Consider the following 27,485-nt stretch of genomic DNA (forward strand, 5'->3'; position numbering starts at 1 on the left):
GGGCCAGGCAGAGTAGGAAGGTAATGCATGGAGTTAGGGAAGAAAATGGTAGTATAGTAAGTAAACCAGAGGAAATGGTCAGGGTGACAACTGATCATTTCTAAGGTTTATTTAAGGAAAGGGAAATAGATGGAGAGCAGGGAAACGTGTTTTTAGAACACTTGTCCCGGCGGTTGCCAGAGGACATTAGAGACGTGATGAAGGCCCAGATCTCACTAGAAGAGGTTGAGAGCGCTCTTAGGAGGATGGGAAAAGGGAAGGTGCCTGGGATGGATGGGCTGCCGGCTGAGTTTTACCTCAAGTTTTGGGGTATACTTGATGGTCCCCCCCGGGACCTTGAGACGGGGGTCCCGGGGGGGATCAATGGCTGTTGGTGTGCTGTCACTTCTTTATAAGAAGGGGGAAGCAACTGACCTTGGCAACTGGCGGCCATTGACCATGCTGTGCGTAGATTACAAGATTCTTGCAAAGGTTTTAGCAGACCGGTTGCGCACAGCCCTTCCCTACGTCGTCCACGAGGATCAGTCGTGCGGGGTAGAGGGCCGCTCTATAAGATGGAACCTACAGTTGATCAGGGATTCCATCACTTGGGTTGAAGATAGAGGGCTGCCTTTAATGGTAGCAGCGCTAGATCAGGCGAAAGCTTTTGATCGCGTGAATAGATCTTTTCTATTCAGGGTGTTAGGTAGATTAGGATTAGGAAGTTTATAGGATGGATCCGTACTTTATATGTCGGAGCGGGGTGTCGAGTTAGTGTAAATAGTCACTTAGGTGACGTTTTTGACCTCTCGTCTGGGGTCAGGCAGGGATGCCCACTCTCGGCTCTCCTCTTCGTTCTGTACATGGAGCCTCTGGGGGCTGCCATTAGGGCAGACACAGGGGTGGAAGGCTTGTTGATCCCTGGAAGTGGTGGGCTGCGTGTTAAGATGACGCAGTACGCCGACGACACTTCCTTGCTGTTGTGCAAGGACTCATGCCTGACAAGGTCCCTTGCCATCTTTGGGGATTTCACCCGAGTGTCGGGAGCAGTTCTGAACCATGCAAAGTCTTCCTTCAAGTTTTTCGGAAGATGGCGCGCGGTAGAACGGATGTGCCTGGGGGGTTATCTCTCTGTGAAGGGGCCCTGAGGATTCTCGGGGTTCATTTTGAGACCTCCGGCTCAGCGACGCTAAACTGGAACATGCGTATCGCAGTGGTACAGAGGAAGCTAGCAATGTGGAAGGCTAGGTATTTGTCTTTTATGGGCAAAGTCCTGGTCCTAAAGGTGGATGTGTTGCCGTCTCTTTTGTATTTGGCGTACATCTACCCATTGCCGGCTTGTCTGAGGAGGCCTCTAGTGAGGCTTGTGTTTCAGTTTATGTGGAGTGGCAGGTGCGAGTGGGTCGCCAGGGCACGCATGATCTGTCCCATCGGGGAGGGAGGTAGGGGGGTACCACATTTCCCCCTCAAGCTGGACTCAATTTTTGTTTCTTTCTTGTTAGCAGAGCTTGCTCAGCCAGTGATACACCCGTCCGGTTACCTCCTGCGGGTGTTCTTCTCGTATCAGGCGAGAAGCGTAATGGTGTGGTCTAACGCGGGTCCTCGGGCGGAACAGCTGCCGTGGCACTTTGGTCATGCGGCCAAGTGGCTGCGTGCGCACCCCGAGGTTGAAGTTGCCCGAGTAGGTTTAGACCACAGGCACCTGTACGAGGAGGTCAGGCAGGCAGAGAGTCCTGCGCCCGTAGCGGGCATCTCGTCAGTGGTCTGGGAGGGAGTGCAGGCGCGGGGCCTGGACAACGGGCTCAAGGACCTGAATTGGTTGAGCCTTCATAAGCGTTTGCCGGTACTTTCCATCTTGTACCGGTATAGTTTGGTGCAATCCCCCACCTGTCCAAGATTCTCTTGTGGCAGGGAGGAGACTGTGCGCCATGCCTTCTGGGACTGTGCCTTTGCCGGACTAGTCTGGGCTAGGGCACGGGTGATGCTAGGTGTGGTTAGGAGTGATTTTGTTTTGACATAGGCTAGAGAGAGGCGTAGGGAGAGCAAAGGGAACGGATAGGGACAGGTTTCTGCTCTGGCTTCTCATGAGTCTCTTTAAAAAGGGACTGTGGGAAGCCAGGCAGAATTTAGTCAAGACAGGGAGAGATTGGGGGGTGGAAGGGATAGTGAGAAGGGTGGAAGGTGATTTGAGGGGGAGGATGAAGAGGGAGGAGAGGAAGTGGGGGAAGCATGCAGCACAGGAGAGGTGGAAAGGGGGTTTAGGGCTGGGAGTGTTGGTAAGGGGATAGATTAGGGAAGGGGAGATGGGGAAAGGGTTAGGTATTGGTTAGGTATGACGGGGAGGGACGATGCTCCCCTGAGGTTTGTTTTTGTTTGATGTTTTTGTAAATAGAATTAATTAAGAATGAATGAGAATTATGATTTTGTAATAGTATGAATGGTATTGATTGTAATAAATTATTTTAACCACCTTTTTGGTTTGCGTCCTGTCTTAAAGTTTGTTGTGTGTTTTTTTTTTTTGCCTCTTCTTGGGCAGATTGGGTGGGTCTCATGGTGGGTGTCTTTTAGGTCCCAGTTATTGTTACTCGTCAGTGGACACCCCCAGAGTCTTTTAGAACTCCTTTAAAAACAAGCTTATATTTTAGGTTGGATATTAAATCCAATTGGTCATATTTTAATCAATGACATTTCCTTAGAATGCTCAAGAGTCTTTCAGTTGTTATTAGTTTTTTCTAATGAAGCCATTGCGTTCGATCCATGTCTGAAATGTGCTGTGTAAATAAAGCTTGATTTGATTTTAACATATTGCGAAACAAATTAACCCAATGACCGACCAATCAACAGACTCTTGGTCCATCTTAGTATGAAAAAAATAATCAATTACACTTTTCCAGCCTGCTGAAGGAATGGTAAACACCACCCCCGGCTCTACCAGGGGCTTGAGGTGGTCTCCCACAGCTCTGCTTATGTCGTTCTGTGGCCTTGCTGTTCCATTTCTTGACTGCCCCTGCAACACAGAAACACATTTAGTCATTAAATAAAACACTCAAAGTAATGGATATGGAGCATCTATGGCCTCAGTTACACGTGGCGCCTAAATGTGACTTTCTGTCATCTGATCACTCCAAGCTGCATTAGGTTTGGATGCACAGAAATCACAATGTGTTCGCATTAGGTGTAGATCTGCCAGGATGCGCATTGTGTTCGGAATTTGAGTCTGGCCTCTGAATATGCATAAGCAATGTAAGAGATGTGGGGAAAAGTACATTTGACACAAATTACCTTCATAATAACAAAGAACAACTAAGGGGACATAAATATTTACCATCTAAACCATGTGTGACCTCTCACCTCTCTGGCTGTAGAAGTGTTCTTCCTAACCAGTCCCTCAACAGCTCTCTGACCGAGCTCCACCCTCACTGGGTCTTCAGAGGAGAGAAAGGCTGAGGAGGGATGGACGGATGAATGGATAAGTCACTCAATAAAGTTTAGAGATGCTGTCTGTTGTCTAACAAAATCCCTCATTTAGTAGTTCATTAAAGTAAATAAGGGTTTATGACTGCTGAATACCAACTATCAATCACTTAGATCATGTATTTTAGGTAGAGATACATCCTTGGGACGTCCCTAGCCTGTTCAAGTTGACATTTAAAATGGTTACGGTAGGGGTTAAGGTTAGGGTTTAGGGTAGAGATGTCCCAAGAATCTCAGATAGCATTGACCATTGTGCATTCTTCTGTCTCTTTTACATAGCAGGTGTAAAGTAAACAGACAAGACAAGTAGACACGCAGTGCATTGTGGTCATTGTAGTTCAATTATACATATTCCCTTTTTTCTTCCTTTATTTAAATTGACAAGTCAGTCTTATTTACAATGACGGCCTAGGAACAATGTGATTGTCAGCCCTAACAAACCATTCTAGCACCACTAGGAACAGTACCTTCCTAGACAATGTGCTGGATGGTAATTATTTATGTGACCCATGTACCCAGTGTAACTTTACGAGAAAAAAAAGACCAACTTTTCTCTGCGGACTGCAGGCGACAGGCTCAGGACACGGTTGATTGGCTATCAGACAAGGTTCATTACACTTTTAGCTGGTAGGACTGCTTTGCTGGATTATACTACAGCTGAGATCCCAATACCCATGTAAACATAGCTTATTGACAGATCAATGAGGTAAGATCCCAATACCCATGTAAACATAGCTTACTGACAGATCAATGAGGTTAGATCCCAATTGGGGAGGACTAGTAACTGAAAGGTTGCAAGTTAAAATCCCGAGCTGACAAGGTACAAATCTGTCATTCTGCCCCTGAACAGGCAGTTAACCCACTGTTCCTAGGCCGTCATTGAAAATAAGAATTTGTTCTTAACTTCTTCGAGCTCTTTTAATTTTTGGATAAAAAACGTTCCCGTTTTAAACAAGATATTTTGTCACGAAAAGATGCTCGACTATGCATGTAATTGACAGCTTTGGAAAGAAAAAACGTTGACGTTCCCAAAACTGCAAAGATATTATCTGTGAGTGCCCCAGAACTAATGCTACAGGCGAAACCAAGATGAAATTTCATACAGGAAATGCCCCAGATTCTGAAGGCGCTGTGTTCCAATGTCTCCTTATATGGCTGTGAGATGTGCCAGGAATGAGCCTGCACTTTCTGCCGTTTCCCTAAGGTGTCTGCAGCATTGTGACGTATTTGTAGGCATATCATTGGAAGACCATAAGAGACTACATTTACCAGGTGTCCGCCCGGTGTCCTGCGTCGAAATTGTGAAATCTCTAGGTCCATGCATGTTCTATTTCTTCAGAGGAGAAACTAAACTGCCATGAATGATTTATCATCGATAGATATGTGAAAAACACCTTGAGGATTGATTCTAAACAACGTTTTCCATGTTTCTGTCGATATTATGGAGTTAATTTGGAGTTTGCGTTGTAATGACTTAATTTTCGGTGGTTTTCTTACCCAAACGTGATGATTCTGGCCTGCTCGCCTCCCTACCACTGAGGAAGTACAGTTCCCGCTCAGCCCAGTCAAAACTGTTCGCTGCTCTGGCTCCCCAATGGTGGAACAAACTCCTTCACGACGCCAGGACAGCGGAGTCAATCACCACCTTCCGGAGACACCTGAAACCCCACCTCTTTAAGGAATACCTAGGATAGGATAAAGTAATCCTTCTCACCCTCCCCTCCCCCCCTTAAAATATTTAGATGCACTATTGTAAAGTGGCTGTTCCACTGGATGTCATAAGGTGAATGCACCAATTTGTAAGTCGCTCTGGATAAGAGCGTCTGCTAAATGACTTAAATGTAATGTAAATGTAGAGAAGACATGATGAGGAATAAAATTCCAGATAGAAGTGGGTCTTCTTAGGAATTGTTTTATCCAATTGATCTTAAAAGTATTATTTAAAGAAAAAAATTCAGTCCACCATTCTCATAAGTGTTCATTACAACAGTTTTCCTAATGTAATGGGTACGGTTTCTCCAAAGAAAGTTGAAAAGCATCTGGTCTATCTCCTTGCTTATTTTACGGTCAAGATATAAAGATAGAGCACCATATGTTAGTCTAGAGATACCTTCAGCCTTGGTTATTAGGACTCTACCTTTTAAAGATAAGTCCCTCTGTAGCCATTGATTTAGTTTCTTCTGGGGTTTTTTAATAAGAGGGTTAAAATCTAGTAAGCCTCTAGACTTCTGATCCTTTGTAATGGTTATGCCTAAATATGTAAGTTCTTCTTTTACTGGAATACCATAATATGAAGGTGTCACACAATCTTTGACAGCCATGAGTTCACATTTCTTAATGTTAAGATATAGACCAGACGCTTTGGAAAAGGATTGTATCACATTGATCGATATGGGAATTTGGTTAGCGTCTTTCAGAAAAAGTGTAGTATCGTCAGCCAGCTGGCTTATAAAAATTTCTTTACCAGCTATGGAAATACCTTGTACAGGACTATTATTTAAAGAATTTGCAAGAAGTTGGGTGATTAATAAAAACAGGTACGGAGAGATAGGACAACCTTGCCTAATTCCTCTCTTTAACTCAAATCTAGGTGAGGTGCCATATTTCAATTTGATAGAGCTGTTACCATTTGCATAGAGAGTCTTAATAGCCTTACAGAAAATATCCCCAAAGCCAAGTTTCTCAAGGGAGTGGAAGAGAAACTGATGCTCTACTGTGTCAAATGCTTTATAAAAATCTAAAAATAATATGAAGCTATCCTCAGTTATTAGGTCTGAGTAGTCAAGTACGTCTAATACTAGTCTGACATTGTTAGAAATATGTCTGTTCCTCATCAATGATTGCATCCAGGACTTCTTTAATTATTTTTGCAAGTAGTGAGGCTAAAATCTTAAAGTCATTATTAAGAAGACAAATTGGACACCAGTTATCGATGAGCAACACTTCTTTTTTAGGTTTAGGTATAAGTGTTATTAACCCCTGACTCATTCATTGTAGGAGGGAGAACACTGTTTTTAATACTCTCTAAAAAGACTTCAAATAGGAAGGGAGCTACTTGTTCAGAAAATATGATGTAATTCCTGGCGATTTATTGTTCTTTAGATGTTTGATAGACTCTATAATCTCTTCAACTTTGATGGGTTCATCACACTGTTTAGATTCTATATCACTGATAGAGTGAACATTATTCAGTGAGTTAAAAAAACATATCTGTGGATTCCTGACAGTACGTAGAGCTATACAATTTCTGCAAAAATTGCTGCAGTATTTAGCGATTCATTTTTGGTCATCTGTAATAACACCATCAATGTTTAACTTATGGATAGTGATATTTTTAGAGTGAAATTTCTCAAGTCTAAAGAAATAGGATGAATTCTGTTCTCCTTCCTCAATCCATTTTTACTTAGATCTAATAAAGGCTCCTTCTGCTTTTAATTTATATATATTATCCAGTTTATTTTGTAACTCAATTAGTTCCATCTTCTCCTCCCCCAAGAGGTTAGCTGGGGACCTCTGAGAAAGGGAAGTTATCTTAATGATCACCTTTTCCTCCTCAGCTCTTCTGGTCTTAGCAAGATTACTACCATATTTTCTAAGATATTTGGACAACTCAAATTTAAAGAGCTCACAGTTCTTGCAATAAGATTTTTCTTCACAAGCCCTTTCCCAAAAGTGTGAGAGCAGATCTTTAACCTCAAATGTAACTATATCATTATTTAATAATGAGCTATTTAGCTTCCAGTAGGATGCTCTACCAAGGTTCGTATCAGGGGTAAATATTTTGATATCAATGTAAATAGCCTTATGGTCTGTGAGGGGAGTAGTACAAATATTTGTAGTAACACACTCACTATCAATACATTTGGATATAAGCCAAAAATCTATTCTGGATTGTCTGGAGCCTGTTTTGTTACTCCAAGTGAATGATCTTTCGGCCGGAAACCTCTCTCTCCATATATCAGTAAGATCAAACTTTTCCATAAAAAGTATTAAACCCAAATTCTGAATGGTTGGCCTACCTGGGGGCCATCTATCAGTTGAATTATCTATTTTAATGTTAAAGTCCCCTCCTATCAATAATAACGAATTGGGAAATTTAGATAACCAATGAAGTATGTTTCTCTATAGATTCAAGCAACTCATCATTCTCATGTTTGGTGTTGTACCCGTAGAAGTTTACAGTAATAAGTGTAATGTCATTGTAACTGATCACAAGACAAATAAAGTGACCAAAGGGGTCACATTCCAAGTGTAGAATATTACCACCAAAGGAATTTATCATTGTAGTGACACCAGTTCAGATCCATGGGAAAGCCAAATATCGTTGCCCCACTGTGACCTCCAGAAGTTGGTATCAGCCGAAATTTAGTGAGACTCTTGAAAAAAGCAAAAATCTGTTCGAAATTGTTTAGCAAATAAAAATAAGGCCTTGCGCTTCACACTGTTTCGTAACCCCCTAGCATTAAGAGATATAGACAAAGACAACAAAGATTATATAAAAGTATAAACTGTAGTAATTTTTTATTTTTTATTTTATTTCACCTTTATTTAACCAGGTAGGCAAGTTGAGAACAAGTTCTCATTTACAATTGCGACCTGGCCAAGATAAAGCAAAGCAGTTCGACAGATACAACGACACAGAGTTACACATGGAGTAAAACAAACATACAGTCAATAATACAGTATAAACAAGTCTATATACAATGTGAGCAAATGAGGTGAGAAGGGAGGTAAAGGCAAAAAAGGCCATGGTGTCAAAGTAAATACAATATAGCAAGTAAAACACTGGAATGGTAGTTTTGCAATGGAAGAATGTGCAAAGTAGACATAAAAATAATGGGGTGCAAAGGAGCAAAATAAATAAATAAATAAAATACAGTTGGGAAAGAGGTAGTTGTTTGGGCTAAATTATAGGTGGGCTATGTGCAGGTGCAGTAATCTGTAAGATGCTCTGACAGTTGGTGCTTAAAGCTAGTGAGGGAGATAAGTGTTTCCAGTTTCAGAGATTTTTGCAGTTCGTTCCAGTCACTGGCAGCAGAGAACTGGAAGGAGAGGCGGCCAAAGAAAGAATTGGTTTTGGGGGTGACCAGAGAGATATACCTGCTGGAGCGAGTGCTACAGGTGGGAGATGCTATGGTGACCAGCGAGCTGAGATAAGGGGGACTTTACCTAGCAGGGTCTTGTAGATGACATGGAGCCAGTGGGTTTGGCGACGAGTATGAAGCGAGGGCCAGCCAACGAGAGCGTACAGGTCGCAATGGTGGGTAGTATATGGGGCTTTGGTGACAAAACGGATTGCACTGTGATAGACTGCATCCAATTTGTTGAGTAGGGTATTGGAGGCTATTTTGTAAATGACATCGCCAAAGTCGAGGATTGGTAGGATGGTCAGTTTTACAAGGGTATGTTTGGCAGCATGAGTGAAGGATGCTTTGTTGCAAAATAGGAAGCCAATTCTAGATTTAACTTTGGATTGGAGATGTTTGATATGGGTCTGGAAGGAGAGTTTACAGTCTAACCAGACACCTAAGTATTTGTAGTTGTCCACGTATTCTAAGTCAGAGCCGTCCAGAGTAGTGATGTTGGACAGGCGGGTAGGTGCAGGTAGCGATCGGTTGAAGAGCATGGATTTAGTTTTACTTGTATTTAAGAGCAATTGGAGTCCACGGAAGGAGAGTTGTATGGCATTGAAGCTTGCCTGGAGGGTTGTTAACACAGTGTCCAAAGAAGGGCCGGAAGTATACAGAATGGTGTCGTCTGCGTAGAGGTGGATCAGGGACTCACCAGCAGCAAGAGCGACCTCATTGATGTATACAGAGAAGAGAGTCGGTCCAAGAATTGAACCCTGTGGCACCCCCATAGAGACTTCCAGAGGTCCGGACAGCAGACCCTCCGATTTGACACACTGAACTCTATCAGAGAAGTAGTTGGTGAACCAGGCGAGGCAATCATTTGAGAAACCAAGGCTGTCGAGTCTGCCGATGAGGATGTGGTGGTTGACAGAATCGAAAGCCTTGGCCAGATCAATGAATACGGCTGCACAGTAATGTTTCTTATCGATGGCGGTTAAAATATCGTTTAGGACCTTGAGCGTGGCTGAGGTGCACCCATGACCAGCTCTGAAACCAGATTGCATAGCAGAGAAGGTATGGTTAGATTCGAAATGGTCGGTAATCTGTTTGTTGACTTGGCTTTCGAAGACCTTAGAAAGGCATGGTAGGATAGATATAGGTCTGTAGCAGTTTGGGTCAAGAGTGTCCCCCCCCTTTGAAGAGGGGGATGACCGCAGCTGCTTTCCAATCTTTGGGAATCTCAGACGACACGAAAGAGAGGTTGAACAGGCTAGTAATAGGGGTGGCAACAATTTCGGCAGATAATTTGAGAAAGAAAGGGTCCAGATTGTCTAGCCCGGCTGATTTGTAGGGGTCCAGATTTTTCAGCTCTTTCAGTAATAATAATAATATAATAATAATAATAATATATAATAATAATATAATAATAATAATAATAATAATAATATATGCCATTTAGCAGACGCTTTTATCCAAAGCGACTTACAGTCATGTGTGCATACATTCTACGTATGGGTGGTCCCGGGGGATCGAACCCACTACCCTGGCGTTACAAGCACCATGCTCTACCAACTGAGCTACAGAAGGACCACAGAACATCAGCAGAATGGATTTGGGAGAAGGAGAAATGGGGAAGGCTTGGGCGAGTTGCTATTGGGGGTGCAGTGCTATTGACCGGGGTAGGAGTAGCCAGGTGGAAAGCATGGCCAGCCGTAGAAAAATGCTTATTGAAATTCTCAATTATGGTGGATTTATCAGTGGTGACAGTGTTTCCTATCTTCAGTGCAGTGGGCAGCTGGGAGGAGGTGTTCTTATTCTCCATGGACTTTACAGTGTCCCAGAACTTTTTTGAGTTAGTGTTGCAGGAAGCAAATTTCTACTTGAAAAAGCTAGCCTTGGCTTTTCTAACTGCCTGTGTATAACGGTTTCTAGCTTCCCTGAATAGCTGCATATCACGGGGGCTGTTCGATGCTAATGCAGAACGCCATAGGATGTTTTTGTGTTGGTTAAGGGCAGTCAGGTCTGGGGAGAACCAAGGGCTATATCTGTTCCTGGTTCTAAATTTCTTGAATGGGGCATGTTTATTTAAGATGGTTAGGAAGGCATTTAAAAAAAATATCCAGGCATCCTCTACTGACGGGTTGAGATCAATATCCTTCCAGGATACCCCGGCCAGGTCGATTAGAAAGGCCTGCTCGCTGAAGTGTTTCAGGGAGCGTTTTACAGTGATGAGTGGAGGTCGTTTCACCGCTGACCCATTACGGATGCAGGCAATGAGGCAGTGATCGCTGAGATCTTGGTTGAAGACAGCAGAGGTGTATTTAGAGGGGAAGTTGGTTAGGATGATATCTATGAGGGTGCCCGTGTTTAAGGCTTTGGGGGGGGTACCTGGTAGGTTCATTGATAATTTGAGTGAGATTGAGGGCATCAAGTTTAGATTGTAGGATGGCTGGGGTGTTAAGCATGTTCCAGTTTAGGTCGCCTAGCAGCACGAGCTCTGAAGATAGATGGGGGGGCAATCAGTTCACATATGGTGTCCAGAGCACAGCTGGGGGCAGAGGGTGGTCTATAGCAGGCGGCAACGGTGAGAGACTTGTTTTTAGAGAGGTGGATTTTTAGAAGTAGAAGTTCAAATTGTTTGGGTACAGACCTGGATAGTAGGACAGAACTCTGCAGGCTATCTTTGCAGTAGATTGCAACACCGCCCCCTTTGGCCGTTCTATCTTGTCTGAAAATGTTGTAATTTGGAATTAAAATTTCAGAATTTTTGGTGGTCTTCCTAAGCCAGGATTCAGACACAGCTAGAACATCCGGGTTGGCAGAGTGTGCTAAAGCAGTGAATAAAACAAACTTAGGGAGGAGGCTTCTAATGTTAACATGCATGAAACCAAGGCTATTACGGTTACAGAAGTCATCAAAAGAGAGCGCCTGGGGAATAGGAGTGGAGCTAGGCATTGCAGGGCCTGGATTCACCTCTACATTGCCAGAGGAACATAGGAGGAGAAGAATAAGGGTACGGCTAAAAGCAATAAGAATTGGTCGTCTATAACGTCTGGAACAGAGAGTAAAAGGAGGTTTCTGGGGGCGATAAAATAGCATCAAGGTATAATGTACAGACAAAGGTATGGTAGGATGTGAATACAGTGGAGGTAAACCTAGGTATTGAGTGATGAAGAGAGAGACATTGTCTCTAGAAACATCATTGAAACCAGGAGATGTCATTGCATGTGTGGGTGGTGGAACTAATAAATTGGATAATGTATAGTGAGCAGGACTAGAGGCTCTACAGTGAAATAAGCCAATAAACACTAACCAGAACAGCAATGGACAAGACATATTGACATTAAGGAGAGGCATCCTTAGTCGAGTGATCAAAAGAGTCCAGAGAGTGGAGTGGTTGGTTTCGGGGTCAAGGCGATTTAGACAGCTAGCCAGGACATCGGTAGCAAGCTAGCATAGGAAGGGGGTCTGTTGTTAGCCACCTCTTGCGTTCCGTCAGTAGATTAGTGGGGTTCCGTGTGGTAGAGGGAATTAGTCCAAATCACACAACAACAAAAATAAAATAAAAACAATAGATATAGTTATAGAGGCCCAAGAATAAACATAATAATAATAAAAATAAATAAATTGTCCGATTGTCTATTCTGAGAGCTGCCGGTAAGACAGCTAACGGTTAGTAGGCCGCAGATGGGCGTTCAGGTAACGTCGAGACGGAGGAGCCAGCCAGATCTCCTTCGGGTAGACAACGTCGGCAGTCCAGTTGTGAAGGCCCGGTGGGGCTCCGCGTAGGTAGTAAAACGGGTCCGGATAGGTGACTGCAGCCCAGGAGTGATTGACGGAGCTCAGGAGTGATTTACGGAGCTGGCCAGCTCCGGAGTAATTGATGTTTGCTCCGGAATCGACGAGAGCAGATAGACACACGGATAGCAGCTGGCTAGCTGTGAGATCCGGGAATGAATGTCCAGAGAGCAGTTGAAATCCAAGGACATGGAGAGAAAAATTGGTCCGGTATGTTCCGTTCCGAGCCGCGCTGCGCCGTACAAAACTGGCGATAGATTTTCAAGCTAAAGGATAGCTGATGACCACAAACCGTGGTTAGCTGAATACTAACGATTTGCCAGTAAAGAAGCTAACTAGCTTCTGAACTAGCTTCTGATTAGCTTCTAGCTAGCTCCTGGCTAGCTTCTTGGAGTATTCTGGCTAGCTTCTGGCTAGCTTCTTGGAGTTTCTGGCTAGCTTCTGGCTAGCTTCTTGGAGTTTCTGGCTAGCTTCTGGCTAGCTTCTTGGAGGATTGCAGATTTGAGGTAAATAATACTTATTTATAAATATAAATTGGTGAGGCGGGTTGCAGGAGAGTGTTTTGAAGATGAGTTGATGGAAAATATAAAAAAATGTATGTGAAAAAAAGTTGTAAATATATATATATATACAGGACACGACAAGACGAGGACAAAAGACGTCTGAACTGCTATGCCATCTCGGAATTCCAGTAAGATGAGTCAAAGACGTAGGAGCAGTGAACGTAAACGATAAGGAACCGAGATCTGCACCATTTAAGTCAATTTAAAGTGAAAATAGCTTATTCCATAACCTTTGAAATTCAACTCAACTGGAAATGATGTTCAAGACCAAACCAAGGGTTCTTGTAGTAAGAGAGACTAAAAACCCTCTTTAGTGTAATCAGGAACTATTCTGAGAAATAAAACAACAAATAATAATTTAAATAAAAGGGTACCTACTATTTTAAGTACATATGAAAACTGATCATAAAATAATTGAATAACAAAATGTTTTACATATAAACGTTCCTAAGAACTTTTTTGGAAATAAGTATTAATAACTAAATAGAACAATAACTGTGTAAAGTCAAAGCAGACCTGTATGCCATTTAAAACAGTATCTTAGTTACTGTATACATAAAACATAAATTCAGCTTTCAATCTTCTTCGTAAGTTTGTAAACAAAATAGGACTTCTGGTCATACAAGAACAAACTAATGAATTGAAATACCTGAGTATTCCTGTAAAATAGTCACCTGATGCTTGTTAGGTAAACCACATAAGGAAAATTAGAATACCATGGCTGACACCATCAACCTGTTCCTTCTAGTGAGATTTTAGGGAGGAATATGGATTTCTGAACCGTTGATGAAACCTCGACCTCCGACAAAGTAAGCAGCCTTCACCTCACTTCGTGCTTTCTTGATCGTTGGCCACAACTTGTTCCTTTTTTCTATGTCTTCCGGGCTGAGATGCTCGGCGAAACGCATACCATGGCTCTGAAGGAAGGCGTTCTTCCTAGCAGCTTTCCAGACAGCATCCCTGTAGAATCTGGTAGTGAATAGGATGATGATACCCCTGGGTCTTGAATCATTTTGCTGTTGCTTCTTGCAGGCAAAACTTCTTGGCAGATACGGATAGCCTCTCCTCGCATATCTTCATTCTCCACCTCCGGCAAGCCGTAGAGTCTCAGGTTCCATTTTCTTGTGTATTGTTCCAGATCAGTGAGACGTCTATGGTAGACATTGTTATTCTTTTCCACCCTTTCCACATTTTGTTCAACTTTTGCCACTCTCGTTTTCATATCATTAATTTCACCACATGCAAACTCCACAGTCTTTTTCAAGCCTTCGATAACCATGGTGTTCACGCCTACCATTTTCTCAATGGCGTCACACCTGGAGTTGATGAGTAAGGAGAGGGTAGCCACGATGTCAGAGTTCATGTTGGGTTTTTTGGAGGGTGGAGGTTTGCACGGAGTAACCGGTAAAGAGGGGAATTCGTCATCTTCTGCATTCGAAAGCATGATATTATCCATAGGCGAAGCGTAGTTATGGCAGTTGTCTATAAGCACGTTTCTCTCTTGTTGATTAGCAATAGAACGGCTAACTTCTTCCTTTCTTTTTTTGTCACGACTTTGCATGGACATGCTGAAATAAATGATCCAAGTATCATTCCAGTCACAGGAAAGGTCTTATATCTTGAACAAAAAAATAAAAAATAATGACTAAACTTTTTTTATTTCACAATCTTTCTGAAGTTTGGTACGGAGCTCGGTAAAAAAGCATCTGTTCAAGCAGCCATCTTGGCACCTCCCCACAGTTAGTCAGACACCTCGGATGGGGAGATGGGGAGATGACTGTCACATCGAAAAAGGGGAACGAGGAGGAAACTGGATGTCTGAGGCCGGTTTCCCAAATGCATCCAACGATGAAATTAGCCGTAAGATGTTTTTGAGAAACCGCGTCCTGATTAATACTAGTAAGTACTGTCTTAAATACCAATCTCAGCAGTTGTTGAACTGATGTGTGGCGTTAAAGGGGAAATATGCAATTGCTAAATACATTTTTTTTTTTAAGGATTTATATATAGCCATTGATTCTTGAAGAATAGAACACATGGCTCATGATCTTAGTTCAACTGTTGTAGCCCATCAGAACTCCAAATAAGCTTTTTTTAATCCAATGTCGAGAAACAATGTAAACATAAACCAACACTGTATAGCATCAACATGGTTAAAACTATAATGTTGATATCATGGATGTTCAGTCCTTGCATCCATGGGTCTGTCTGTCTGTAGTTACATTTCTCCAACCCCATCATCTTATTATCAAAACAGTGTTTGAACTGCAGATTGATTGATGTGTTTATTTTTTAAACCCGCAACAAAATGGCTGCTCAGAAACTTGGTTTGGTAAACAGCTGAGGGATGGGGGGAGGAAAAATGTAACCACTCTTAAATTTATAGAGAAAGCTATTGTCGCAACCTTCAGGCTATCCCCTGAGTTCACTACACTATGAATACAAAGACTGGCCATCCATGAGGTCAAAATTATTGTTTTAAAAAGAATTCTAGGTTATATAGTTTATTCTAGAATTCATCCATGATGTCATTATGGTAGTTTAACCAGGTTTCTAGGCTATATAATATATTCATCCATGATGTCATAATGATAGTTTAACCAGGTTTCTAGGATATATAGTATATTCTAGAATTCATCCATGATGTCATAATGATAGTTTAACCAGGTGTCTAGGATGTATAGTATATTCTAGAATTGCCCGTGTAAATTTCCTGTGGGGGTCAAATTATTAGAGCTGTTGATAAGTCATTGTATAATATTCAGCCAATGCGAAACATACCTAGATCCAATTACATTCATGAATTGGTTTGAAACCTTTGTTTTAAACCCTTCTCAAATCAAAATCAAATCAAATCAAATCAAATTTTATTTGTCACATACACATGGTTAGCAGATGTTAATGCGAGTGTAGCGAAATGCTTGTGCTTCTAGTTTCGACAATGCAGTGATAACCAACAAGTAATCTAACTAACAATTCCAAAACTACTGTCTTATACACAGTGTAAGGGGATAAGGAACATGTACATAAGGATATATGAATGAGTGATGGTACAGAGCAGCATACAGTAGATGGTATCGAGTACAGTATATACATATGAGATGAGTGTGTAGACAAAGTAAACAAAGTGGCATAGTTAAAGTGGCTAGTGATACATGTGTTACATAAGGATGCAGTCGATGATGTAGAGTACAGTATATACATATGCATATGAGATGAATAATGTAGGGTAAGTAACATTATATAAGGTAGCATTGTTTAAAGTGGCTAGTGATGTATTTACATCATTTCCCATCAATTCCCATTATTCAAAGTTGTTGCCTTGACGGATTTGTAAAAATGGTTTGTCAAAAAATACTATTTTGTTTATTTTAACGTAACCTTTATTTAACTAGGCAGGTCAGTTAAGAACAAATTCTTATCTGTTCTTTCTACAAATCGCTCCGTGTGTTTTAATAAAATCACCTATATGTGCGCAACTTGTCTGATGCTTTAAGCATGCTGTTTGATTAAATAATTACAGATACACAAGTTACTCGAGGGAGCCAGTCATCAATATAACCGAGAAAAACTCTTCCCTCCTCCCGCTCCTGGGCTTTGTAAATTCTGCCGTTAAGCTCCTGAAGTGTTCAGTAGTTAACTACACCAGCGGTCATCAAACTTTTCCATTTAGAGTGACAATGTATCTTACCATTTCTATCGATCTGCGTGCCAGTTATGATTTTCATATGCACATTTTTGTGGAACAGTTTAATTTATAATAGTATCTCAAAATCATTGTCTGTGATTAATCTACATTCTATCTAAATTTAAATGAAAATTATACAAATCTAAAAGTAACTTTTATTGCCATTGCCAACTATGTAAAAAAACTGCCTACATTACAAATAAAAACATTGCAGCCTGCAGGTAGAAAATATCCTGATAAAAATAAATCACATTGGCTGCTCATGGCCTGTCTACAACAAACTTGAAACATTATATCAACTTCCAACTGGGTCCTCTGAAACTTGTGATAGCAAGCTTGCGACATTGTATAAAATATCCTGGGCCCCTCAAACACGAGTTCCCCGCGCCAGAGAGTTCGGGACAGACACAGCTGTTCGCTAGTTATGCAAAGGTTAAGAAGTAACAGGTATTTTATGCCATTTCCACTGAATCAGAGAATTACACTTTTTCCTTTCATGCAGAGTGGAAATATTTTACAAAAATACTCTGAGGAACTATTGTCATACGTAATTGATTTTGATTAGACTTTGAGGTGAATAAAAATTACTTTGAGAAGCTCCACAGCTCATTAGTGGAAGTGCGTTAAGACAATGAGAAATACTATCAGACATCCCCAAATGGGCACATTTATAGGCCTACATTTGCGCGCAGGCCAGGTAGACTAGTCCTACTTCTATATGCGTAGTTAGGTGTGCGTCCTTACTCAACATTGACAGGAGTGTTTCAAACAAAAGACAGTGAATATATTGACAAAACTGACGCATCTTGCAGGGTAAGGTCTGGGTGGTCTGCCAGGGGCCGTTTCATTTAGTGTCCGTTTGGATCGGCATGGGAAATGATTGTATTTTCCCATAGTATGTTTTACCGAAGTTGACCGACTGAAAGGGAGTGTAACTTTGACTGTTGGATTCTAAACTTTGAACATTGAGATATTAAAGACATGATAGATCAGACGCAGAGTATATACAGGAGTGAGATCTGTAGAAAGACAGAGTGGCTGTGGAATGTACTGGGTGGATGGGAGGAGATAACAGGATTGCTATAGGGGAAGTGGATGGACATCTGTGGATTAGGCAGAGGAGGGGTTGAGATCAGGGGGTCAGGTCAGATCTCCTGAAGGGAGTAATAAGGGTTTAGTATCCTGTTACCCTCTTCCTGTCGAACCAGAAGATGTAAGGAATGCAGAGGAGGAGGGGTTGAGGTCAGGAGGTCAGGTCAGATCCCCTGAAGGGAGTAATAAGGGTTTAGTATCCTGTTACCCTCTTCCTGTCGAACCAGCAGATGTAAGGATTGGAGAGAAGGAGTGTCCAAAGTGGGGTATATTTACTTGTGATGTTGAGAACATGTTTTTGTCTGAATTACAGCTGTAACGACTCTTTGGGAATATTTAAACTTGGTTAAGGTTCTCTAGTGTTCGTGAGTTATTTAATTAGAACCTAACACTGTAATTACTGTTCCCTGAAGGAGGGGAACGAGGTAGAACACCTGTTTGGCCCTGGTGGGACAGTCTTTTTCTATTCTGAAATGCACTCGACCTGCGTATCATTTAGTGGCTCCTTAATTAAGTTACGCTGGGAAAACAGTTTGTGGGCACAGAAATACTAAATAATTTCAGAGTTTGATATATCCAATGTTTTTTAACTGAGTCATCTTGCAATCCAAGATGGGGTAGCAGTATGACGTGTTAGGAGTTGTAAATGTTACATTTTTTTTTTCGTCATTTTTTTGTATATATTGCAAAATATTTCAATCTCTTTTTCCATGTTTAAATTAAATATACCTTCCGGCAACCCGCCTCACCCAATGTGATACGGATCTGCTATTTGTTTTTAGACCTTATAGCTAGAACCTCCATCAGAAGCTAACCAGCTAATTAGCTACTAGCTATTTAGTCATTGTTAGCCACTGCTTAGTGGCCTTTGCCTTTTTAGCTCAGACACCAGCTGCTTTTGGCCTGGATAATACCTGCCAGTCTGCACAGCGCAATATCAACCCTGAGCATATCGGACTGTTTTTCTCCACTACATCACCATATTCCAGCTGTAAGCTCTGGACCATTACCCCGGATAATCACAGCTAGCTAGCTGCTACCGAGTGGCCCAGCCTCGAAGCTAGCCTTGAGCCAGGCCCATCTCCCAGCCTGATCACTCGGCTACACAGCTGATGCCTCCCAGACACTTCACCAAGACGACTAGAAGCCACTTCATCACCGGATTCCTGCCGTGAGCTCTGGACCTTTGCACCAGAGTGGCTATAGTGGCTAACGCCCTTGTCCTGAAGCTAGCACCAGTTAGCCCCGAGCCAGGTGCATCTCCCAGCTAGCAAACAAAATTACTCCAGCTACAATACCTCTTTTGCCAATTGGCCTGGACCCTTTGTCAACACGGAACCCCGCCAATCCATCATGACTGGTCTGCCGACGTAATTCCTTCCGATGTGCCCTCAAACGCCCTTTGCAGGACGTTGTGACGCCGTTGTCCCGAAGCTAGCACCAGTTAGCCTCGAGCCAGGAGCATTTCACTGCTAGCGTAGTAACGACTACCTAACAGCTTCCCTGTTTCATATATTCCTGTTCACTGGACCCTATGATCACTTGGCTACATACTGTAGCTGATGCCTGCTGGATTGTTCATTAATCACGGGTCTCAATTTTATTTGTTTATCTGACCCTCTCTGCCCATTCATTGCCCTTTTACCTGTTGTTGTTGTCTTACCTGTTGTTGTCTGAGCTAGTTCTCCCAATCAACACCTGTGATTGCTTTATGCCTCTCTCTGTGAATATAACTTGTATACTGTTGTTTAGGGTAGTTATCATTGTTTTATTTTACTGCGGAGCTCCTAGTCCCACTCAACATGGCTCAGAGAACTCTTTTGTCCCACCTCCCACACATGCGGTGACCTCACCTATCATAACCGGTGCCTCCAGAGGTTCTACATCTCTTATCGTCACTCAATGCCTAGGTTTACCTCCACTGTACCCGCACCCGTCTGTACATTATGCCTTGAATCTATCCTACCACACCCAGAAATCTGCTCCTTTTATTCTCTGCTCACAACGCACTAGACGACCAGTTCTGATAGCCTTTAGCCGTACCCTCATCCTACTCCTCTGTTCCTCGGGTGATGTAGAGGTTTACCCAGGCCCTGCGTGTCCCCAGGCACTCTCATTTGTTGACTTCTGTAACCGTAAAAGCCTTGGTTTCATGCATGTTAACATCCGAAGCCCCCTCCTGAAGTTTGTTTTACTCGCTGCTTTAGTACACTCCGCCAATCTTGATGTCCTTGTCTGAATCCTGGCTTTGGAAGGCCACCAAAAATTCTGACATTTCCATCCCCAACTACAACATTTTCCATCCAGATAGAACTGCCAAAGGGGGATGAGTTGCAATCTACTGCAGAGATGGCCTGCGTAGTTCTATCATATTTTCCAGGTCCATGCCAAAACAATTCGAGCTTCTAATTTAAAAAATGAATCTCTAGAAACAATTCTCACTTTTGCCCCCTGTTATAGACCCCCCTCAGCTCCCAGCTGTGCCCTGGACACCATATGTGAATCGATTGCTCCCCATCTATCTTCAGAGTTCGTTCTGTTAGGTGACCTATACTGGAATATGCTTAACACCCCGGCCGTCCAACAATCCAAGCTAGATGCCCTCAATCTCACACAAATGATCAAGAAACCCACCAGGTACAACCCTAAATCCGTAAACATGGGCACCCTCATAGATGATATCCTGACCAACTTGCCCTCCAAATACACCTCTGCTGTTTTCAATCAGGATCTCAGCGGTCTCTGCCACATTGCCTGCATCCGTTATGGGTCCGCGGTCAAACAACCACCACTCATCACTGTCAAACACTTCTGCGAGCAGGCCTTTCTAATCGACCTATTTGATACACTGCCGATTTTGCAGGTTTCCCTACTTACAAAGCATTTTTACAAATCCGTCAAGACACCAACTTAGACTTTACCGTGAAATGCTTTACTTACAAGCCCTTAACCAACAGAGCAGTTGAAGAAGAAGAAAATATTTACCAAGTAGACTAAAATAAAAAGTTAATAATAAAAAGTAACACAATGAGAATAATGAGGCACCGGTACCGAGGGGGGGGCACAGGTACCGAATCAGTGTGGAGGCTATATAAAGGGGGCACCGGAACCAAGTCAGTGTGCGGGGGTACAGGCTAGTTGAGGTAATCTGTACATGAATGTGGGGGCGTAGTGACTATGCGTTGTTTAGGTTTAGAGTGTGTAGTCTTAGAGTGATTATCTTAATTTACCGAGGTTAGCTAGCCAGCTATTTGTCGTCCTTAACGTAGGAGACTCTGCTAGCTAGCCAACGCTAGCCAACGTCTTCTGAATAGAACTCAACAACCCGGTCGCATTCACAGGTAGTATCACATTTTCATTTCATTACAGTACAACGGTTTGATTTGTTTGATCGTAGCTAGCTACATAGCTAGCTACATAGCCGTCTTTGTATCAAAGATAATTGTGTAGTCTAGAGCGATTTTCTAGGTTAGCCAGCCAGCTATTGTCGTTCTTTTAACGCAACGTAATCAACACTGCTAGCTAGCCAGCTAGCCCCCGAACAGCAGCACTGTAGAAACTATTACACTCAACGGAACGACTTGATTAGTGTAGTGTCAACAACGCACCCACTGCCAGCTAGCCTACTTCAGCAGTACTGTATCATTTTAATCATTTTAGTCAATAAGATTCTTGCTACGTAGCTTAACTTTCTGAACATTCGAGACGTGTAGTCCACTTGTCATTCCAATCTCCTTTGCATTAGCGTAGCCTCTTCTGTAGCCTGTCAACTATGTGTCTGTTTATCCCTGTTCTCTCCTCTCTGCACAGACCATACAAACGTTCCACACCGCGTGGCCGCGGCCACCCTAATCTGGTGGTCCCAGCGCGCACGACCCACGTGGAGTTCCAGGTCTCCGGTAGCCTCTGGAACTGCCGATCTGCGGTCAACAAGGCAGAGTTCATCTCAGCCTATGCCTCCCTCCAGTCCCTCGACTTCTTGGCACTGACGGAAACATGGATCACCACAGACAACACTGCTACTCCTACTGCTCTCTCTTCGTCCGCCCACGTGTTCTCGCACACCCCGAGAGCTTCTGGTCAGCGGGGTGGTGGCACCGGGATCCTCATCTCTCCCAAGTGGTCATTCTCTCTTTCTCCCCTTACCCATCTGTCTATCGCCTCCTTTGAATTCCATGCTGTCACAGTTACCAGCCCTTTCAAGCTTAACATCCTTATCATTTATCGCCCTCCAGGTTCCCTCGGAGAGTTCATCAATGAGCTTGATGCCTTGATAAGCTCCTTTCCTGAGGACGGCTCACCTCTCACAGTTCTGGGCGACTTTAACCTCCCCACGTCTACCTTTGACTCATTCCTCTCTGCCTCCTTCTTTCCACTCCTCTCCTCTTTTGACCTCACCCTCTCACCTTCCCCCCTACTCACAAGGCAGGCAATACGCTCGACCTCATCTTTACTAGATGCTGTTCTTCCACTAACCTCATTGCAACTCCCCTCCAAGTCTCCGACCACTACCTTGTATCCTTTTCCCTCTCGCTCTCATCCAACACCTCCCACACTGCCCCTACTCGGATGGTATCGCGTCGTCCCAACCTTCGCTCTCTCTCCCCCGCTACTCTCTCCTCTTCCATCCTATCATCTCTTCCCTCCGCTCAAACCTTCTCCAACCTATCTCCTGATTCTGCCTCCTCAACCCTCCTCTCCTCCCTCTCTGCATCCTTTGACTCTCTATGTCCCCTATCCTCCAGGCCGGCTCGGTCCTCCCCTCCCGCTCCGTGGCTCGATGACTCATTGCGAGCTCACAGAACAGGCCTCCGGGCAGCCGAGCGGAAATGGAGGAAAACTCGCCTCCCTGCGGACCTGGCATCATTTCACTCCCTCCTCTCTACATTTTCCTCCTCTGTCTATGCTGCTAAAGCCACTTTCTACCACGCTAAATTCCAAGCATCTGCCTCTAACCCTAGGAAGCTCTTTGCCACCTTCTCCTCCCTCCTGAATCCTCCTCCTCCCCCCCCCCCTCCTCCCTCTCTGCAGACGACTTCGTCAACCATTTTGAAAAGAAGGTCGACGACATCCGATCCTCGTTTGCTAAGTCAAACGACACCGCTGGTTCTGCTCACACTGCCCTACCCTGTGCTCTGACCTCTTTCTCCCCTCTCTCTCCAGATGAAATCTCGCGTCTTGTGACGGCCGGCCGCCCAACAACCTGCCCGCTTGACCCTATCCCCTCCCCTCTTCTCCAGACCATTTCCGGAGACCTTCTCCCTTACCTCTCCTCGCTCATCAACTCATCACTGACCGCTGGCTACGTCCCTTCCGTCTTCAAGAGAGCGAGAGTTGCACCCCTTCTGAAAAAACCTACACTCGATCCCTCCGATGTCAACAATTACAGACCAGTATCCCTTCTTTCTTTTCTCTCCAAAACTCTTGAACGTGCCGTCCTTGGCCAGCTCTCCCGCTATCTCTCTCTGAATGACCTTCTTGATCCAAATCAGTCAGGTTTCAAGACTAGTCATTCAACTGAGACTGCTCTCCTCTGTATCACGGAGGCGCTCCGCACTGCTAAAGCTAACTCTCTCTCCTCTGCTCTCATCCTCCTAGATCTATCGGCTGCCTTCGATACTGTGAACCATCAGATCCTCCTCTCCACCCTCTCCGAGTTGGGCATCTCCGGCGCGGCCCACGCTTGGATTGCGTCCTACCTGACAGGTCGCTCCTACCAGGTGGCGTGGCGAGAATCTGTCTCCTCACCACGCGCTCTCACCACTGGTGTCCCCCAGGGCTCTGTGCTAGGCCCTCTCCTATTCTCGCTATACACCAAGTCACTTGGCTCTGTCATAACCTCACATGGTCTCTCCTATCATTGCTATGCAGACGACACACAACTAATCTTCTCCTTTCCCCCTTCTGATGACCAGGTGGCGAATCGCAACTCTGCATGTCTGGCAGACATATCAGTGTGGATGACGGATCACCACCTCAAGCTGAACCTCGGCAAGACGGAGCTGCTCTTCCTCCCGGGGAAGGACTGCCCGTTCCATGATCTCGCCATCACGGTTGACAACTCCATTGTGTCCTCCTCCCAGAGAGCTAAGAACCTTGGTGTGATCCTGGACAACACCCTGTTGTTCTCAACCAACATCAAGGCGGTGGCCCGTTCCTGTAGGTTCATGCTCTACAACATCCGCAGAGTACGACCCTGCCTCACACAGGAAGCGGCGCAGGTCCTAATCCAGGCACTTGTCATCTCCCGTCTGGATTACTGCAACTCACTGTTGGCTGGGCTCCCTGCCTGTGCCATTAAACCCCTTCAACTCATCCAGAACGCCGCAGACCGTCTGGTGTTCAACCTTCCCAAGTTCTCTCACGTCACCCCGCTCCTCCGTTCTCTCCACTGGCTTCCAGTTGAAGCTCGCATCCGCTACAAGACCATGGTGCTTGCCTACGGAGCTGTGAGGGGAACGGCACCTCAGTACCTCCAGGCTCTGATCAGGCCCTACACCCAAACAAGGGCACTGCGTTCATCCACCTCTGGCCTGCTCGCCTCCCTACCACTGAGGAAGTACAGCTCCCGCTCAGCCCAGTCAAAGCTGTTCGCTGGTCTGACCCCCAATGGTGGAACAAACTCCCTCACGACGCCAGGACAGCGGAGTCAATCACCACCTTCCGGAGACACCTGAAACCCCACCTCTTTAAGGAATACCTAGGATAGGATAAGTATTCCCTCCCCCCCCCGCCCCTTTAAGATTTAGATGCACTATTGTAAAGTGACTGTTCCACTGGATGTCATAAGGTGAATGCACCAATTTGTAAGTCGCTCTGGATAAGAGCGTCTGCTAAAAGACTTAAATGTAAATGTAAATGTAGGTAACAAACAACCAAAGCAGGGGGGGGGGTCAATGTAAATTGTCTAGTGGCGATTTTATGAAGTGTTCAGCAGTTGTATGGCTTGGGGGTAGAAGCTGTTGAGGAGGCTTTTGGTCCTTGGCGCTCCGGAACCGCTTGACGTACGGAAGCAGAGAAAACTGTTTAAAACTTGGGTGACTGGAGTCTCTGACAATTTTGTGGGCTTTCCTCAGATGGCAGGAAGCTTAGCCACAGTGATGTACCGGGCTGTTCGCACTACCCTCTGTAGTGCCATACGGTCAGATGCCGAGCAGTTGCCATACCAGGTGGAGATGCAACCGGTCAGGATGCTCTCGGTGGTGCAGCTGCATTACCTTTTGAGGATCTGGGGACCCATGCAAAATCTTTTCAGTCTCCTGAGGGAGAAAAGGTTTTGTTGTGCCCTCCTCATGACTGTCTTGGTATATACCCACGTAGGTGATTGAAAGATCAACTGAGGTCCACACTCCAGTCCAATTGGTAATGCACCTTAAAGTTGGTTGCCAACCGCCATATAAAGTCCAAAGAAGAAAAAGAAGCCTGAAGAAAGGAGAAATGACGAGAAACAAATTTGGTTTACCTTTTGTGGCATCGTGACTGGTTACCTATATTGATGTGATATGAAAGTGTTGTGTGAAATTATTTCGATGTGATATGAAAGTACAGCGATTTATGTTTCTAGAAATGTATCGCAATTAAGAAACAATTCACATTTAGGTGGATTATTGGACTAATATAGCTGCCAGAGCCAGTCTACCTCTGAAAATAACATAAAGTCCTTGGACCTTGAGGAGTAACGGGGGCAGCAATCAGCAGTAGAAACAATAACAAAGCGTACTCCCTGCCCATTTCGGTAAAAAGCTGAGGGATGGGGCTGGAAAAATGCAACCCTCCATGATATCAACATTCTAGTTTTAACCATGTTTTGAGGATATACAGTGTTTGTTTATATTTAATGACAAACATTTTTTTTAAAGCTTATATTCTGGGTTCTGGTGGGGTACGACAGTTGATCTAAGCTCCTGAGGCATTTATAAGTGAATTCTTCAAGAAACAGATGGGTACATTTCATCAAGCTGCAAAATTGATGTAACAACTGCTGATTGCCCCTTTAAGACTACATCTTGGGCTAATCTAATAGGAGATATTGAGGACTACAGTATTTCAGGCATTGTCATTAGATTTTTTTTCACCTTTATTTAACCAGGTAGGCTAGTTGAGAACAAGTTCTCATTTGCAACTGCATTTGATCAATTGTTAACATTTTGTTGATGGTCCACTCTTGATGCTCTACACGTTACAGTGTAGCTTCAGCCATTCCTACAGAACAACATTAAATTGTAGAACCCCTTTACTGCATATTGGTTCAACGACTGCAGAGACGGTACTTACTGGTGTTAAACAGATCTCCAACATCCTCTTCTTCTTTCAATGTGACAGTCATCTCCCCCTCCTCTTTCACTCCCAAAACGGCATCTTCCTCTTTCTCTTCCTCCTCCTCCTTCACTCTGAACGCGTCTTCCTCTTATTTCACTGAAACGTCTTTCTCAGCCTCACCTTCTACTTGTTTTTGTATTGTAACAGCCTCCTCTTCCTCCTCCTCTTTGACCGGAGCTTCTTTCTCCGTCCAGCAGACCTCCTCTTCTTTATCAGGAGGAGAGTAGCTTAGTGACCTCATGGCCGGGGCTAGCGACTAGCCTAGTTCTAAGCTAACCTAGCAAACCAGCTAGCTGACAAACAACGTAAATATATAATTAAATGGGCCAACAAGTACATACGACAGATGTGTGTTTAATTCACAGAGACTAAAATACACCAAAAACAGCGTGAAGAGCGTGAATGTTGTAGCTATGCTAGAAAGCTACCGAGGTGTCTGAATAGCTGTTTTTGTTGGAGCGTCCCGTCCACTAGATTATACGTCACACTGGCAGCGTCGCCTGAACCTAAAAGACGCACATCACAATTTGCTGACTGTTGTGGGCAACGCAGTTGAGGAACCAAAAGTACATTTTTCATTTATTAAGTTTATTAAGTCGTTCAAAGAGAAGCATGTGTTGATTGATACGTGTTTAATGAGTGAGAATTTAAAACAAACTTTACACCCACTACATATTTAAATTGAACCATAGTTCTAACATGGATCATTTTGACACCAGAGACATATATTTTATCATAGCCAAAATGTGGTTTATTCAATTCTTCAATTTTTTCATGACTTTGTCAATCAACTTGTTCTTAATAAATCAAAATAATGGTTTAGTGTTTCTGTATAAATATGGACTTTTAACTCATTCAAATCCTTTGGAGTCACCCCAGCCAAAAGCACCTTTGATAAATAGGATGTTAATTTCAAATCAAAATCTAATCACATTTTATTGGTCACATACATGTGTTTAGAATATATAATTGCAGGTGTAGAGAAATGCTTGTGGTTGTAGAGTCGATAGTTCTCTATCTCTAACAATTTCACAACAAATACCCAATACACACAAATCTAAGTATTTGAATCTAGGTTTCTCTGTAGATATGATCCATCCCACCAGAGGGTGGAGGGGCAACTGTATCACTGGTTTTGACCAGACAGACACCTGCAGACACACAGTATTGTGCCTCCCATGTACCCTCCTAAGATTGGACTTTTCTATACCAAGTATCACATGACTGTACAAAACTGCCAGGGATAGAAAACGTTGACAACACTCTGCCAGCGGAAGAAAACTGCCAACACTCTGCTAGCGGTATACAGTGCATTTGTAATGTATTCAGACCCCTTCACTTATCCCACATTTTTTTTAAACGTTACAGCCTTATTCTAAAATTGAAGATTTTTTCCCCCACATCAAATCAACACACAATACCCCATAATGACATCACAATACCCCATAATGACATCACAAAACCCCATAATGACAAACCAAAAATAAGTTTTTAGACATT

The 27,485-nt window shown here is 43.6% G+C and overlaps 1 long non-coding RNA gene across 1 annotated transcript; it reads right to left on the reverse strand.

The window, feature by feature from the left end:
* Positions 1–1,584: 1,584 nt before the first annotated feature.
* On the reverse strand, positions 1,585–26,449 carry LOC124018199. The gene is made up of 3 exons (XR_006835588.1): positions 25,941–26,449; positions 3,331–3,422; positions 1,585–2,986 (listed from the first exon to the last, which is right to left on the reverse strand). It is a non-coding gene; the product is annotated as an uncharacterized LOC124018199 (long non-coding RNA).
* Positions 26,450–27,485: the final 1,036 nt, after the last annotated feature.

This window comes from Oncorhynchus gorbuscha, unplaced genomic scaffold (assembly GCF_021184085.1).
Source record: "Oncorhynchus gorbuscha isolate QuinsamMale2020 ecotype Even-year unplaced genomic scaffold, OgorEven_v1.0 Un_scaffold_428, whole genome shotgun sequence".
Classification (NCBI taxonomy): domain Eukaryota; kingdom Metazoa; phylum Chordata; class Actinopteri; order Salmoniformes; family Salmonidae; genus Oncorhynchus; species Oncorhynchus gorbuscha.